This window comes from Coregonus lavaretus (genome assembly GCF_964263955.1).
Source record: "Coregonus lavaretus genome assembly, chromosome: 25".
NCBI lineage: Eukaryota > Metazoa > Chordata > Actinopteri > Salmoniformes > Salmonidae > Coregonus > Coregonus lavaretus.
The window spans coordinates 44,933,095-44,948,602 of record NC_140012.1 but is presented as its reverse complement, the minus strand read 5'-3'; the positions used below and the strand labels follow the sequence as shown (position 1 = coordinate 44,948,602).

The following is a 15,508-nucleotide window of genomic DNA, read 5'->3' as shown; positions in this document are numbered from 1 at the left end:
TCCAGTTGAGTGAGTGGCAATGTCTTTTTTCGTTCGTACCAATTTTTGGAAAATCCTCGGGTGTAGGACTTTCCGCCTTTAGTAGAAACCTGTTGAATTATTAAATTTGGTCTGGGAGGTCCTAATTGTTTCGTTGCCAATTTATCTTCATTTGTTCGCCGACAAAAAGGAACTTCTTTCAAACAATCCACTCTTTTCTCAGTTACGTTCATGGTTACGTAACGTATGACGAAAGCGCGTAAGTGCAAGCCCACAGACACCCATTGAGATTGTATTGAAGGCTCTGAAATTTGAAAAAAATAGATTTTACATGGGAGTCTATGACAGACTTCTGGGCGATTTTCAACCTGACTGAAATCGCCCCAAAAGGGGGGGGAGCCATTTGAAGCACGACTTTAGCCTGATTCGACATTTAGTGGCAGTGTGGCACTGTGGCAGATCAGACGTATAGATTACAACACTGATAACTACTGTTGCCGTGATATAATTGATTAGAAAAAAAATCCCTTCCTTTTCCCGTTTGGCAGTGCGCCGCCCATATCGCCCTATTGAACAGGCCGCCCCTGCCGAGATCCAAAGAAATTCAGGAACAAATGAGAAAGAAAGTAATTGAGATCCATCAGTCTGGAAAAGGTTATAAAGCCATTTCTAAAGTTTTGGGACTCCAGCGAACCACAGTGAGAGCCATTATCCACAAATGGCGAAAACATGGAACAGTGGTGAACCTTCCCAGAAGTGGCCGGCCGACCAAAATTACCCCAAGAGCGCAGTGACGACTCATCCAAGAGGTCAATAAAGACCCCACAACAACATCCAAAGAGCTGCAGGCCTCACTTGCCTCAGTTAAGGTCAGTGTTCATGACTCCACCATAAGAAAGAGACTGGGCAAAAATGGCCTGCATGGCAGAGTTCCAAGATGAAAACCACTGCTGAGCAAAAAGAACATTAAGGCTCGTCTCATTTTTGCCAGAAAATATCTTGATGATCCCCAAGACCTTTGGGAAAATACTCTGTGGACTGACGAGACAAAAGTTGAACTTTTTGGAAGGTGTGTGTCCCATTACATCTGCCGTAAAAGTAACACCGCATTTCAGAAAAATAACATCATACCAACAGTAAAATATGGTGGTGGTAGTGTGATGGTCTGGGCCTGTTTTGCTGCTTCAGGACCTGGAAGACTTGCTGTGATAAATGGAACCATAAATTCTGCTGTCTACCAAAAAATCCTGAAGGAGAATGTCCGGCCATCTGTTCGTGACCTCAAGCTGAAGCGAACTTGGGTTCTGCTGCAGGACAATGATCCAAAACACACCAGCAAGTCCACCTCCTGAATGGCTGAAGAAAAACAAAATGAAGACTTTGGAGTGGCCTAGTCAAAGTCCTGACCTGAATCCTTAAAAAGGCAGTTCATGCTTGAAAACCCTCCAATGTGGCTGAATTACAACAATTCTGCAAAGATGAGTGGGCCAAAATTCCTCCACAGCGCTGTAAAAGACTCATTGCAAGTTATCGCAAACGCTTGATTGCAGTTGTTGCTGCTAAGGGTGGCCCAACCAGTTATTAGGTTGTAGGGGGCAATCACTTTTCCACACAGGGCCATGTGGGTTTGGATTTTGTTTTCCCTTAATAATAACAACCTTCATTTCAAAACTGCATTTTGTGTTTAATTGTGTTATCTTTGACTAATATTTAAATTTGTTTGATCTGAAACATTTAAGTGTGACAAACATGCAAACAAATAAGAAATCAGGAAGGGGGCAAACACTTTTTCACACCACTGTGTGTATATATATATATATATATATACATATTGAACAATATTTATTGCAATTGACATTCTGTATAGAGGGAGTGTTATTGATGCTACTGTTCCTTTAAGCCCCCCCCCCCAAAGATAAATGACACATTTACAAAAATGGTATCTATGTATAATGATGCAAGGTTCACTTAACAGTAAATTAAGACAAAATGCAAGCTGTGAATGCCTGAAATCTATTACCTTGTTGTAGTTCAGTTATGTTCGGCAGGTAGCTTAGTGGGTAAGAGCGTTGTGCCAGTAACCGAAAGGTCGCTGGTTCTAATCCCCGAGCCGACTAGGTGAAAAATCTGTCGATGTGCCCTTGAGCAAGGCACTTAACCCTAATTGCTCCTGTAAGTCGCTCTGGATAAGAGCGTCTGCTAAATGACCAAAAAATAATAATAAAAAAAAATAAAATAATAATAATAAAATAATGTTGCTACTGTGAGACTATGACATGCAGCCACGACTGCTAGCAGGAAAGACCCATACTTTAAATTGGCAAAAAATAGTAATGAATGCTCATGAAAAATGCTATTATGTGCATATATACTGTATATGACACTATCAGTACTTGTTGCTTTTTTCAACTTGTCTAAGGCCTGTCATCAGTTGATTTCAACCATTGTGTGGCTGTGGTTTGACTGCATTGTTTGAATGGTATGTTGGCATATTGGCAGTTAATTTGAACAATTTATGGAATAATTCCTTAAACTGTCTTGCTAGCTAACACACAGTGCAGATAAATTATTTAAATCCATTGTTATACACTATCTTATCACATCACTGGCAAACCATGGTTGACCAACTCCCTGACCAACATGGCCGACCTTTACACCATCACAAGAAGGTTGTCCATTCTAGTGTTCTAAATCCTAATTCTATGGTTCACACAGATACTAGATACTAACGCAGGGACACTAGACGGTGTTGCTATTAGAGGTTGCTTTCAGTGTTTCTCTTTTGATGTTGTGTTGATGTTTGGCTGCTGTTTAGTTGCTGACCCTGAACTCTTTTTTTGTCTTCCCCAGAGGTCCTACACGTTGATAGTGGAAGCCTTGGATGCTACTAACGACACGAGCGGTGAGTAGCTCTGTGGGTGTGGTGGGGGGGGTTGGGGGGGAGTGGGGGGGTGTCTGCTATGCTACCTGACCTATCAGATACAGTAGGTGGACTGTATGGTCTCCTGAGTGGCGCAGTGGTCTAAGGCACTGCATCGCAGTGCTAACTGTGCCACTAGAGATCCTGGTTCGAATCCAGGCTCTGTCGCAGCCGGCCGCGACCGGGAGACTCATGGGCGGCGCACAATTGGCCCAGTGTCGTCCAGGGTAGGGGAGGGAATGGCCGGCAGGGACGTAGCTCAGTTGATAGAGCATGGCGTTTGCAACGCCAGGGTTGTGGGTTTGATTCACTAACTGTAAGTCGCTCTGGATAAGAGTGTCTGCTAAATGACTAAAATGTAAATGTAAATGTAAATGTATGGACACCTTCTACATGTCGTTATGGCAACAGTGATGTAGTTATGCGGCACCATGTTGTCTGTCTATCTGGAAGGGAAAGGGGAAAGTGTAAAATATGATGGAAACAGACCGTCCTTCCACACCAAGCATGTGACAAATAAAATGTGTGTTACCGGTTTAATGTATTACCATTCAAACAATGCTATCAATCCACAGCCGTACACTGGCTGAAATCAGTTGATGACAGGACTTAGACAAGTTGTAAATGCAATAAGTACTGATATTGCATCATATAACAGCATTTAGACATCTATCATCTGTTTACATATATTTTAGAGGCTATTTAAACAGACAATTGGTATAAAACGGTGTAAACTGTATTTATAATTATGACTATTTCAGGTTGACAATAATTATATTCCACCATTTCTGATATATCACACGTCTTTTTATTTTCCTGCATTAGTAAAACCTGGATTATAACTCTACTGCCATTCATTGCAATTAGACTGGTTTGGATTTCTCCCTGACCAAGATGGCTTCCATTTTCACCCCAATCTGGAACTTTTAGGGTTAATGACACGGCTCCTCTAGGAATGGAATATGCTCCCTACGGTGTACACTGTGTGGAGTTGCTAGGGCAACGGCCTGCCTCTCTGCTTGGAGGAGAGAGGGGAAGAGCTGGCTGAGGTGGCAGAAAGCTGTACAGATAACTCATCCAAAGGGCTTTGACTTCTCAAACACGGCAGAAAGCTGACAGCTATATGATGCCCCATCTCCTTATTAATTCAGCCAGTTACTGAGATAACTAGCAAGTTAAACTAACGACACAGCTGGACTCACCTGCTCCCTCGTTCTCCTGTTGTGTTATCTACAAACAAACACGTGACTGGCTCAACTGTTCTGGGGAACTACGGTTAGCTTCATAATGTAAAATAATGTGACAGGTGAAATGAAGAACGCAATCTGCTTTATCTCTTAAAGTACTGCACAAGTCGACTGCAGGTATTAACTTTAAAAAGTAGCTACAAATATTACAATTTATTGAAACATTTCAAAGAAACAGTTTCAACGGTATTGAAAACCATCCCATTTCCTAATACCCCGCTAAACTGTATAATTCCCAAGCCTACACAGTACAGCGTATGAGATTGTGCGGTAGTGTCAGTGTGTTGGTTGGCTCTGATCAGTCCCTACACCCAAACGAGGGCATTGCGTTCATCCACCTCTGGCCTGCTGGCTCCCCTTCCTCTGCGGAAGCATAGTTCCCGTTCAGCCCAGTCAAAACTGTTCGCTGCTCTGGCACCCCAATGGTGGAACAAGCTCCCTCACGACGCCAGGACGGCGGAGTCACTCACCACCTTCCGGAGACACTTGAAACCCCACCTCTTTAAGGAATACATGGGATAGGATAAAGTAATCCTTCTACCCCCCCTTACCCCACCCCCCAAAAAAATAAAATAATAATAATAATATATATTGTAAAGTGGTTGTCCCACTGGCTATAAGGTGAAAGCACCAATTTGTAAGTCGCTCTGGATAAGAGCGTCTGCTAAATGACGTAAATGTAAATGAGATGGCTGCCACAAGCCAGCGAGAGGGAAGGAGAGGGAAGGAGAGGGAAGGAAGGTCTGTGGGTTGAGGGAGAGGGAAGGTAGAGGAAGAGCAAAAAGGAGATTCATTAGAGATTAGGTTCATTAGAGATGAGCAGCGAATCCCAAGCCACCAACTCGCTCAGAGGGCCCTCCGTTTTCACAGGTTTCTTACGAAATTCCGAGGGAGGCTTTTTTTATGGCGAAGGGATCAATAAAACCCGTCAACTTCGGGACGAGTGATGCTCCATGTTCCGCTGTCAAATAATAAAACTAACATGACATTCAAATGAACAAATTCCCTCGTCTTATAGGCCTAAACCTCTGTGACATTTCATTTCTGATGTGTTACGTGTCAAGCTTTGAAATCGGATAAAAAACAAACAAATGCATGTGGCATATAATTAGGCCTCCATTATTTTGTACAAAATTGCTCAAAAAACATATCTCGGTGCATTTTGGGATACCATTTCGCTCTGGAGCCTGCAGCCTTGCTGGCTTGGTCAAAGTGGCTATCGGAGGGTGTAATTTGCTCCTACACCCTCGATCATCATCATCATCATCATCAGTCATCACTCCCTCAGCTTTGGGACACTTGTGCAAATGGAGGGGTCAGGGAAGGGGATTCAGCCAATCTTTTCTTTTAGATTCTGTCTGTTTTTAAAGCCCCAGTGCCTTCAGAAAGTATTCACACCCCTTGACTTTTTCAAAATGTTACAGCCTGAATTTAAAATGATTCGATGGCCTATACACAATAACCCGTAATGTGAAATTGGAATTATGTTAAGATTTCTTTTCAAATTAATAAAAAATGAAAGCTGAAATGTCTTTAGTCAATAAGTATTCAATCCCTTTGTTATGGCAAGCCTAAATAAGTTCAGAAGTAAACATTACTTAACAAGTCACATAATAAGTTGCATGGACTCACTCTGTGTGCAATAATAGTGTTTAACATTACTTTTTGAATGACTACCTCATCTCTGTACCCCACACATACAGATAATTGTAAGGTCCCTCAGTCGAGCAGTGAATTTCAAACACAGATTCAACCATAAAGACCAGGGAGGTTTTCCAATGCCTCGTAAAGAAGGGCACCTATTGGTAGATGTGTCACGTTCGTTGAAGGACGGGTCAGACCAAGGTGCAGCGTGCGATGTGAACATGTTTATTTATTAAAATAAACATACGAACAAAAACAACGTAACGTGAAGTCCTCAGGCTAAACACAATACAAGCCTATACACGGAACAAGATCCCACAACTAAAGATTGCAAACAGGCTACTTAAGTATGATCCCCAATCAGAGACAACGAGCGACAGCTGCCTCTGATTGGGAATCACACCCGGACAACATAGAAACACAATACCTAGAATGTAAACCTAGAAATAATAACATAGATCTCCACACCCTGACTCAACATAAAAGAGTTCCACAAAGGTGCGGACTCTGACCGCACAAACCTGACATAACAGGGTAGGGTCCGGGTGGGCATTCCGCCTCGGAGGCGGCTCCGGCTCCGGGCGTGACGACCTCATTCTCTCAGCCTCCCCGTTGCGCCCCTGGTCTGGTCTGGACCTCAGTGCGCTGCTTCCCCTCTCCTTCCCCCCACGATGCACCAAGTCCTTTCTGGACCCTGGTGTGGGAGACCCCGAACCTGGAGAGGGGCTGACGTCTGGGTCTGGACTGGAGCCGCTGACCGGAGCTGGACAAGGCACCGGTGGAGCGGACTGCTCTGGCTCCGGAGTGGAGCCGCTGAGTGGAACACGCACCACTGGCTTGGTGCGAGGAGCAGGAACGGGCCGGGCCGGACCGGGAACACGCACCACTGGTCTGGTGCAAGGAGCAGGAACGGGCCGGGCCGGACCGGGAACACGTACCACTGGTCTGGTGCAAGGAGCAGGAATGGGCCGGGCCGGGCTGGGAACACGCACCACTGGTCTGGTGCGAGGAGCAGGAACGGGCCGGGCCGGACCGGGAACACGCACCACTGGTCTGGTGCGAGGAGCAGGAACGGGCCGGGCCGGACCGGGAACACGCACCACTGGTCTGGTGCGAGGAGCAGGAACGGGCCGGGCCGGACCGGGAACACGCACCACTGGTCTGGTGCGAGGAGCAGGAATGGGCCGGGTCGGGCTGGGAACACGCACCACTGTCTTGGTGCGGGGAGCAGGTACGGGGCGTACCGGACTGGGAACCGGCGCTGGAGGTCTACGACTGTCTCCGTCCTTTACACTCCGCGCCCCGTCCTCCTCCAGTGAGGACTCCTCCTTGAGCCCCCACGAGTGCAGTGGTCGGGGCTCCTCTCTGTCGATCCCCGACCACCCTTTTAGCCCCCCCAAAAATGTTTATTGAGGCTGTCTCTCCTTCTCCACCCTGATCCCTTTCAGGGTCTCCATCTGCCTTGCCAGATCCTCTCTTATCTCCCTCCAAGTCCATACTCTCTGCTCCTCCTGGGCACGCTGCTTGGTCCATTGGTGGTGGGATCTTCTGTCACGTTCGTTGAAGGACGGGTCAGACCAAGGTGCAGCGTGCAACGTGAACATGTTTATTTATTAAAATAAACATACGAACAAAAACAACGTAACGTGAAGTCCTCAGGCTAAACACAATACAAGCCTATACACGGAACAAGATCCCACAACTAAAGATTGCAAACAGGCTACTTAAGTATGATCCCCAATCAGAGACAACGAGCGACAGCTGCCTCTGATTGGGAATCACACCCGGCCAAACATAGAAACACAATACCTAGAAATAATGACATACACTGCTCAAAAAAATAAAGGGAACACTTAAACAACACATCCTAGATCTGAATGAATGAAATAATCTTATTAAATACATTTTTCTTTACATAGTTGAATGTGCTGACAACAAAATCACACAAATTATCATTGGAAATCAAATTTATCAACCCATGGAGGTCTGGATTTGGAGTCACCCTCAAAATTAAAGTGGAAAACCACACTACAGGCTGATCCAACTTTGATGTAATGTCCTTAAAACAAGTCAAAATGAGGCTCAGTAGTGTGTGTGGCCTCCACGTGCCTGTATGACCTCCCTACAACGCCTGGGCATGCTCCTGATTAGGTGGCGGATGGTCTCCTGAGGGATCTCCTCCCAGACCTGGACTAAAATATCCGCCAACTCCTGGACAGTCTGTGGTGCAACGTGGCGTTGGTGGATGGAGCGAGACATGATGTCCCAGATGTGCTCAATTGGATTCAGGTCTGGGGAACGGGCGGGCCAGTCCATAGCATCAATGCCTTCCTCTTGCAGGAACTGCTGACACACTCCAGCCACATGAAGTCTAGCATTGTCTTGCATTAGGAGGAACCCAGGGCCAACCGCACCAGCATATGGTCTCACAAGGGGTCTGAGGATCTCATCTCGGTACCTAATGGCAGTCAGGCTACCTCTGGCGAGCACATGGAGGGCTGTGCGGCCCCCCAAAGAAATGCCACCCCACACCATGACTGACCCACCGCCAAAACGGTCATGCTGGAGGATATTGCAGGCAGCAGAACGTTCTCCACGGCGTCTCCAGACTCTGTCACGTCTGTCACATGTGCTCAGTGTGAACCTGCTTTCATCTGTGAAGAGCACAGTGCGCCAGTGGCGAATTTGCCAATCTTGGTGTTCTCTGGCAAATGCCAAACGTCCTGCACGGTGTTGGGCTGTAAGCACAACCCCCACCTGTGGAAGTCGGGCCCTCATATCACCCTCATGGAGTCTGTTTCTGACCGTTTGAGCAGACACATGCACATTTGTGGCCTGCTGGAGGTCATTTTGCAGGGCTCTGGCAGTGCTCCTCCTGCTCCTCCTTGCACAAAGGCGGAGGTAGCGGTCCTGCTGCTGGGTTGTTGCCCTCCTACGGCCTCCTCCACGTCTCCTGATGTACTGGCCTGTCTCCTGGTAGCGCCTCCATGCTCTGGACACTACGCTGACAGACACAGCAAACCTTCTTGCCACAGCTCGCATTGATGTGCCATCCTGGATGAGCTGCACTACCTATATAATATATAATAATAATATAATATATAATAATATAATAATAATAATAATATAATATGCCATTTAGCAGACGCTTTTATCCAAAGCGACTTACAGTCATGCGTGCATACATTTTTTTTTTGTGTATGGGTGGTCCCGGGGATCGAACCCACTACCTTGGCGTTACAAGCGCCGTGCTCTACCAGCTGAGCTACAGAGGACCACTACCTGAGCCACTTGTGTGGGTTGTAGACTCCGTCTCATGCTACCACTAGAGTGAAAGCACCGCCAGCATTCAAAAGTGACCAAAACATCAGCCAGGAAGCATAGGAACTGAGAAGTGGTCTGTGGTCACCACCTGCAGAACCACTTCTTTATTGGGGGTGTCTTGCTAATTGCTTATAATTTCCACCTGTTGTCTATTCCATTTGCACAACAGCATGTGAAATGTATTGTCAATCAGTGTTGCTTCCTAAGTGGACAGTTTGATTTCACAGAAGTGTGATTGACTTGGAGTTACATTGTGTTGTTTAGATCTCCACACCCTGACTCAACATTCAAGAGCTCCATAAGTCAGGGCGTGACAAGATGAGTAAAAATACAATAAAAAGCAGACATTGAATATCCCTTTGAGCATGGTGAAGTTATTAATTACACTCTGGATGGTGTATCAATACACCCAGTCACTATGAAGATACAGGCGTCCTTCCTAACTCAGTTGCCAGAGAGGAAGGAAACTGCTCAGAGATTTTACCATGAGGCCAATGGTGACTTTAAAACAGTTACAGAGTTGAATGGTTGTGATTGGAGAACAATGTTGTTGATCCATCCTCAGTTTAGTTACTCCACCTAAATGACTTAGTGAAAAGAAGGAAGTCTGTACAGAATTAAAATATTCCAAAACATGCATCCTAAGGCACTAAAATAAAACTGCAAAAAATGTGGCAAAGAAATAAACTTCATGTCCTGAATACAAAGTGTTTGGGGCAAATCCAATACAACACATTACTGACTAACACTTTTCATATTTTCAAGCATGGTGGCTGCATCATGTTATGCTTGTCATCGGCAAGGACTGGGGAGTTTTTGTAGGATAAAAACAAATGAATTAGAGCTAAGCACAGGAAAACCTGGTTCAGTCTGGTTTCCAACAGACACTGGGAGACAAATTCACAAATTCACTTTTCAGCAGGACAATAACCTAAAACAGAAGGCCAAATATACACTGGAGTTGCTTACCAAGAAGACATTGACTGTTCCTGAGTGGCCTAGTTACAGTTTTGACTTAAATCGGCTTGAAAATCTATGGCAAGACTTGAAAATGGTTGTCTAGCAACCAACAATCGACCGGTAGCACTCACGTCTGTAGCCATGAAGTGCTTTGAAAGGCTGGTCATGGCTCACATCAACACCATTAACCCAGAAACCCTAGACCCACTCCAATTTGCATACCGCCCCAACAGATCCACAGATGATGCAATCTCTATTGCACTCCACACTGCCCTTTCACACCTGGACAAAAGGAACACCTATGTGAGAATGCTATTCATTGACTACAGCTCAGCGTTCTACACCATAGTGCCCTCAAAGCTCATCACTAAGCTAAGGACCCTGGGACTAAAACACCTCCCTCTGCAACTGGATCCTGGACTTCCTGACGGGCCGCCCCTAGGTGGTAAGGGTAGGTAACAACACATCTGCCACGCTGATCCTCAACACGGGGGCCCCTCAGGGGTGCGTGCTCAGTCCCCTCCTGTACTCCCTGTTCACCCATGACTGCATGGCCAGGCACGACTCCAACACCATCATTAAGTTTGCCGATGACACAACAGTGGTAGGCCTGATCAGAGACCTGGCCGTGTGGTGCCAGGACAACAACTTCTCCCACAACAAGAGAAAGGAGATGATTGTGGACTACAGGAAAAAGAAGAGGACAGAGGACGCCCCATTCTCATCAACGGGGCTGTAGTGGAGCAAGTTGAGAGCTTCAAGTTCCTTGGTGTCCACATCACCAACAAACTATCATGGTCCAAACACACCAAGACAGTCGTGAAGAGGGCACGACAAAGCCTATTCCCCCTCAGGAGACTGAAAAGATTTGGCATGGGTCCTCAGATCCTCAAAAAGTTATACAGCTGCACCATCGAGAGCATCCTGACTTGTTGCATCACCGCCTGGTATGGCAACTGCTTGGCCTCCGACCGCAAGGCACTACAGAGGGTAGTGCGTACGGCCCAGTACATCACTGGGGCCAAGCTTCCTGCCATCCAGGACCTCTATACCATCTAATCAAATGGCTACACAGACTATTTGCATTGCCCCCCCCCCCACCCTTCTTTTACGCTGCTGCTACTCTGTTTATTATCTATGCATAGTCACTTTAACTCTACCCACATGTACATATTACCCCAATTACCTTGACTAACCGGTGCCCCCGCACATTGACTCTGTACCAGTACCCCCCCTGTATATAGCCTCACCACTGTTATTTCACATTGACTCTGCACCGGTACCCCCCTATAAATAGCCTCTCTACTTTTATTTCACATTGACTCTCTACTGTATATAGCCTCTACTGTATATAGCCTCTACTGTATATAGCCTCTACTGTATATAGCCTCTCTACTGTATATAGCCTCTCTACTGTATATAGCCTCTCTACTGTATATAGCCTCTACTGTATATAGCCTCTCTACTGTATATAGCCTCTCTACTGTATATAGCCTCTCTACTGTATATAGCCTCTCTACAGTATATAGCCTCTCTACTGTATATAGCCTCTCTACTGTATATAGCCTCTACTGTATATAGCCTCTCTACTGTATATAGCCTCTACTGTATATAGCCTCTCTACTGTATATAGCCTCTCTACTGTATATAGCCTCTCTACTGTATATAGCATCTACTGTATATAGCCTCTCTACTGTATATAGCCTCTCTACTGTATATAGCCTCTACTGTATATAGCCTCCCTACTGTTATTTCCCATTGACTCTGTACCGGTACCCCCTGTATATAGCCTCCCTACTGTTATTTCACATTGACTCTGTACCGGTACCCCCTGTATATAGCCTCCCTACTGTTATTTCCCATTGACTCTGTACCGGTACCCCCCTGTATATAGCCTCTGTACTGTTATTTCACATTGACTCTGTACCGGTACCCCCTGTATATAGCCTCCCTACTGTTATTTCCCATTGACTCTGTACCGGTACCCCCTGTATATAGCCTCCCTACTGTTATTTCACATTGACTCTGTACCGGTACCCCCTGTATATAGCCTCTCTACTGTTATTTTTACTGCTGCTCTTTAATTATTTGTTACTTTTATTTCGTATTATTTTATATTGTATTTTTTGTGTGATTTTTTGTTGTTGTGTGTATTCTTTCTTAAAACTGCATTGTTGGTTAAGGGCTTGTAAGTAAGCATTTCACTGTAAGGTCTACACCTGTTGTATTCGGACCATGTGACAAATAAAATTTGATTTGAACTTGACAGAGCTTGAAGAATTTTATTGTACAATCCAGGTGTGCAAAGCTCCCCAGAAAGACTAACAGCTGTAATCACTGCCAAAGGTGATTCTAACATGTAATGACTCAAGGGTGTGAATACTTATGTAAATGAGGTATTTCTGTATTTCATTTTCAATAAATTTGCATAAAACTTATAATAACATGTTTTCACTTTTGTCATTATGGGGTACTATTTGCAGATGGGCGAAATTATATATTTTTTAATCCATTTTGAATTCAGGCTGTAACCCGACAAAATGTGGAATAAATCAAGGGGTATGAATACTTTCTGAAAGCACTGTGTATATATATTACCACAATATGAGGTTGGAATAATATTGTGAAAATTATAATGCCCTTTTAGTGTAAAAGCAGTTTGAAAAGACAGGTGACCATTACAGCCCATTTTGGTGGGATGGAGTTTTGGCCTGCCTGGTGACATCACCAGAAACCCAAATCTCTCTGCCATGAACAGTTTTCAGTTCCCCCTCCCCACTTAGACCACTCCCAGACAGTTTTCAGTTCCCCCTCCCCACTTAGACCACTCCCAGACAGTTTTCAGTTCCCCCTCCCCACTCAGACCACTCCCAGACAGTTTTCAGTTCCCCCTCCCCCATTTAGACCACTCCCAGACAGTCCTAGCAACATTCTTGCTTGAGAAATAGCTTTTTTGTTAAGAACCTATTTTTGTTTAATTTAGACCATTTTTAATTGAAAACAATCACGGTAAAGTGATTAATTGTTACCCAGAAATGATTTGATATTGGGATAAAAACTGCTGTATTGGACCATTTGAATTACACAGCAATGTGATAAACTGCAAACTCACTCCGATTGGGTCTGTTATGTTATGATGTTCTCGCAATGTTTGGGACGGTCAGAACCTTGTTGAGCTCTGAATCCTCCAAACACATTATTATACTACCATTATAGAGTAGGCATTCACCAGAGCATTTAGTTTCTCATAACCAGTGCATTTAGCTTCTCATAACCAGTGCATTTAGTTTCTCATAACCAGTGCATTTAGTTTCTCATAACCAGTGCATTTAGTTTCTCATAACCAGTGCGTTTAGTTTCTCATAACCAGTGGGTTTAGTTTCTCATAACCAGTGCGTTTAGTTTCGAACAAAAACTCATGTAATATAGCCTACACCTTCACAATAAATCCATTATTTAATTTAGACAGTTCTAAAGAAACCTGATATGAAGAAAATGTGGTCTATTTCAGAGTGGCGCAGTGGTCTAAGGCACTGCATCGCAGTGCTAGCTGTGCCACTAGAGATCCTTGTTCGTGTCCAGGCTCTGTCGCAGCCGGCCGCGACCGGGAGACCCATGGGCGGCGCACAATTGGTCCAGCGTCGTCCAAGGTAGGGCCGGCAGGGATGTGGGTTCGTTTCCCACGGGGGGCCAGTATGAAAAAAAAATGAAAAAGAAAAGAAAAACATGTATGCATTCACTTAACTGTAAGTCGCTCTGGATAAGAGCGTCTGCTAAATGACTAAAATGTAAATGTAAAATGTAGTCTATTTCAGAAGAACAGAATAGCGGATTCTGTGTTGTCCTGATGTGGCTATGCCATATGACTGTGAGCTACACTAGTTCATTTAGCAGACAAGATTTGCGTAGAAGTCGATGGCATTATTTTATATTATTTTATAGTATGAAGAATACAATTGAACATAGCTGAATAAAATAGAAAGGATATTTTCTCCAAATGATTTGAGGGAGTGCACATATGCGGCTATTCTGTGTTGAGCGGTTAACAAAGAAACAGGTCCTCCTATATGCTTAATTTAGAGTTATTTATGCAACTTTAGTTGTGATAATGTTGGGCTATATGTTTTGGATTTTTTATACATTCTATGGCTGCATGATGCGACTAATGATGATTTGAAAAAAGTTGCATGATCTCTGCTCTCTCTGCGTACGCAGGCTGCACACACTTCATCAGTCTGTCGTTCACAATTTGACAAGCACTTTACAATATTCTCACCCATCAGACTATTCTTAATTTTATCTGATCTTAACATAGCTTTGCACACTCTTGGCATTCTCTCAACCAGCTTCATAAGGTAGTCACCTGGAATGCATTTCAATTAACAGGTGTGCTTTGTTTAAAGTTAATTTGTGGAATTTCTTTCCTTAATGCGTTTGAGCCAATCAGTTGTGTTGTGACAAGGTTAGGGTGGTATACAGAAGATAGCCCTATTTGGTAAAAGACCAAGTCCATATTATGGCAAGAACAGCTCAAATAAGCAGAGAAACAAACAGTACATCATTACTTTAAGACATGAAGGTCAGTCAATACGGAACATTTCAAGAACTTTGAAAGTCTCTTCAAGTGCAATCGCAAAAACCATCAAGCGCTATGATGAAACTGGCTGTCATGAGGACCGTCACAGGAAAGGAAGACCCAGAGTTACTTCTGCTGCAGAGGATAAGTTCATTAGTTACCAGCCTCAGAAATTGCAGCCCAAATAAATGTGTCACAGAGTTCAAGCAACAGACATATCTCAACATCAACTGTTCAGAGGAGACTGCGTGAATCAGGCCTTCATGGTCGAATTGCTGCAAAGAAACCACTACTAAAGGACACCAATAATAAGAAGAGACTTGCTTGGGCCAAGAAACATGAGCAATGGACATTAGACCGGTGGAAATCTGTCTTTGGGTCTGATGAGTCCAAATTTGAGATTTTTGGTTCCAACCGCCGTGTCTTTGTGAGACGCAGAGTTGGTGAACGGATGATCTCTGCATGTGTGGTTCCCACCGTGAAGCATGGAGGAGGTGGTGTGGGGGTGCTTTGCTGGTGACACTGTCAGTGATTTTATTTAGAATTCAAGGCACACTTAACCAGCATGGCTACCACAGCATTCTGCAGCGATACGCCATCCCATTTAGTTTGCGCTTAGTCGGACTATAATTTGTTTTTCAACAAGACAATGACCCAACACACCTCCAGGCTGTGTAAGGGCTATTTGACCAAGAAGGAGAGTGAAGGAGGGCTGCATCAGATGACCTGGCCTCCACAATCCCCCGACCTCAACCCAATTGAGATGGTTTGGGATGAGTTGGACCGCAGAGTGAAGGAAAAGCAGCCAACAAGTGCTCAGTATATGTGGGAACTCCTTCAACACTGTTGGAAAAGCAT

The 15,508-nt window shown here is 44.6% G+C and overlaps 1 pseudogene across 1 annotated transcript in view; it reads left to right on the top strand.

Moving 5' to 3' along the window:
• Nucleotides 1–15,508, top strand: part of LOC311100937 (protein jagged-1b-like) — a 100,275-nt pseudogene that overhangs the window by 16,546 nt on the left and 68,221 nt on the right. The window contains exon 3 of the transcript in view: nt 2,830–2,881. The product of the transcript in view is annotated as a protein jagged-1b-like (transcript). The remainder of the gene's footprint in view (nt 1–2,829; nt 2,882–15,508) is intronic.